General features: G+C 34.5%; 1 long non-coding RNA gene across 1 annotated transcript in view; it reads left to right on the forward strand.

Annotated features, from left to right (window-relative positions):
• LOC107697530 (uncharacterized) overlaps positions 1–2029 on the forward strand; it is a 12298-nt gene extending 10269 nt beyond the window's left edge. Inside the window, exon 3 of the long non-coding RNA XR_001635209.1 lies at positions 2006–2029. This is a non-coding gene — a long non-coding RNA (uncharacterized LOC107697530). The remainder of the gene's footprint in view (positions 1–2005) is intronic.
• Positions 2030–2697: the final 668 nt, after the last annotated feature.

Consider the following 2697-nt stretch of genomic DNA (forward strand, 5'->3'; position numbering starts at 1 on the left):
ATTCTCTGGTCTGATGAACCTCAATTCTAAGCATCATGTTTGAAGGAAACCAGCTCCGCTCATCACCTGCAGATTACCATCCCAAAAGTAAAGTGTGCTGGTAGCAGCCTCATGCTGTGGGGCTGTTTTTCAGCGGCAGGGACTGAGGAACTTGTCAGAATAGAAGAAAAGCTCAATGCACCAAAATATAGAGATAGCCTTAATAAAAACCTAGTCCAGAGCATTCAGAACCTCAGACTGGGCAGAAGGTTAACCTTCCAACAGGACATTATAGACAACTCTGTGAATGTCCTTGAGTGGCCCAGACAGAGCCTGAGCTTGAACCCAATCAAGTATTTCTGGAGAAACCTGAAAATGTGCGTCTGCCCCCATCCAACCTGACAGAGCTTGAGAGGTGAACAGGTGAGGTGAAGAATGACAGATAATTGCCAAATGCTGATGAGCAAAGCTTGTCACATCATACCCAAAAAGACTTGAGGCTGTAAAGGTGCTTCAGCACAGTACTGAGGTAAGGGTATGAATACTTATGCAATGTACTTATTACAGTTTTTTATTTTTAATAAATTGATGAAGCTGTGACAATTTTTGCTTTGTCATTATGGTGTTTGGCAGGGGTTCCCAAACTTTTCCATTCCATGACCCACCTAGACAAGTATAATCTATTTCACGACCCACAAAAATATTTGAGATCAAAAAACAATTGACATTACTGTAAGCTTAAACTTAATAAAAAGTTTAATATGCCAGAAATTAAGTATTTAAGAAAAATAACCATTTTATTTTATAGTATTATTTATAGTATTATTCACTAATAATATTTATGTTTTAATTTACATATGTTAATGAGTCTATGAAATATGTCCATAAAAACTCGAGCTCACTCCGGTGCAGATATGAACTGTAATCCGCGCTGCAAGTGTTGTTAAACTCATCACGGGGTTTAGCACAGAAAATGCTCTCATGATCCGTCTGTGTGTGTACGGGAAAGCGGAGCACAACCTAACACTTTTTTTTATTTAGCAAAGCATAAGAAGCGAAGCAGAACTATCTAAAACAGTTTGGAGATTAAAATAATTGTGAAATAATTGTAAAAATAATAAACAGATGTCTCATTTTTAATAGGCCTAAACAAACTGAGATGACAAATTAATTTCAGCCAGAAATGTACTGTTGCAATGATAAAATAAATTGTCCAGAACTATCTAGTGAAATGGGATTAGAAGTAATAAAACTGGGAGGTAAATGCTTAATAGAAGAATAGAAGAGGTAGAGAGATAAATGTCTTTAGAAACTGTACCCAAAAAATGGCATTATGCCCATATTAGTGCCAGTTTCTCCAATCTACAACAAACTGAATTACAGTGCATACGAACCCGTAAATGGTCAATAGTACGGAAATAAAAAATACAAAAGCCACAAGGGAAAATACAATTAATGGCAGATCAGGAATTTGAATGTTATTAGAAGGGAAATATTGATGTAGGAAGATTTGAAGGAAAATGCAGCAAAATATGGAAAATACCACGATGTAAAGATGACTATTTAGTGATAAAAGATGGCCCACCACCTATATTTGATATGGAGCTGATTCTGTGTCAAAAGGATAAAATATTGTCTTTCTGACTGTTAACATAAAAAAGTGGGTTGAGTGTTTTCCAGGTCAAAAGACCTATGCTACGGAGTAAGGTAGGCCTAAAAAATTATCCAGTGATATAGTGGAACTCAGTTTATAAAACAAAGAGAAAACTGAATTAGTAAATTGTTAAGAATAAATTTGAAAAACAAAAACAGAGTAAGGATGCAAATAATTAATTAAAGCTTTTTATTATAGAAAGTGGGTATTAGCCCTGCTCATTGTATTGACAGCAATGGATTTGTGAGAGCTCAAAAAAGGGGCCAGGAGAGCCCTCAACCCACATGAAATTTCCACAGGTCACACCAAGAAGGAAAAATGGCCAGATGAGCAAATGAGCATGCTTGATATCACTAACAAAAAACTCTAAAGGTTTCCATTTACAGGTGACAGCAGTTCTATAAATGACAAGGAATCCAAAAAATGGAATTATGCCCATACTGGTGCCAGTTTCTCCAATCTTCAACAAACTACAGAGAAGCAACTGAATTACAGTGCATACGAACCCGTAAATGGTCAATAGTATGGTAATAAAAATAAATAAATAAATAAATAATAATAATAAATAAATAAAATAAATAAAAAAAACACGGAAAAATAAAATTAATGGCAGATCAAGAATTGAATGTTATAAAAAGACGGGAACTATTGACATTGGCAAATTAAAGGAAATGCAGCAAAATATTGAAAATACCACAATGTAAAGTTAGTTAGTGAAAAAGGAAGGCCCACCTCCTATATTTGATAAAATCAATATTGCATTGGCAGACATACGGTGGATGTGTGGAAAAATATGGCCTCTTGCCAACATTACCAGAAAATTGGTCAGGATTACTAGGGTTATGCTGACACAAAATGAGTCATATCTCTCTAGAAGAGGGAACAACAAATGAAGAAAAAACTAGAACCAAAAGAGCAGATGAAAAAGACCCTGCAGATTATATAAATTCAATTGTTCAACCTAAAGGCATACCTAACGAATTTAATACAAGAGATGAAGTTAAATTAGGGTTTGAATCAATATTAATTCTAAATTACAATAATAATAATAATAATAATAATAA

Source organism: Sinocyclocheilus anshuiensis, unplaced genomic scaffold (genome assembly GCF_001515605.1).
Source record: "Sinocyclocheilus anshuiensis isolate Anshui unplaced genomic scaffold, SAMN03320099.WGS_v1.1 scaffold1534, whole genome shotgun sequence".
Taxonomy (NCBI): Eukaryota; Metazoa; Chordata; class Actinopteri; order Cypriniformes; family Cyprinidae; genus Sinocyclocheilus; species Sinocyclocheilus anshuiensis.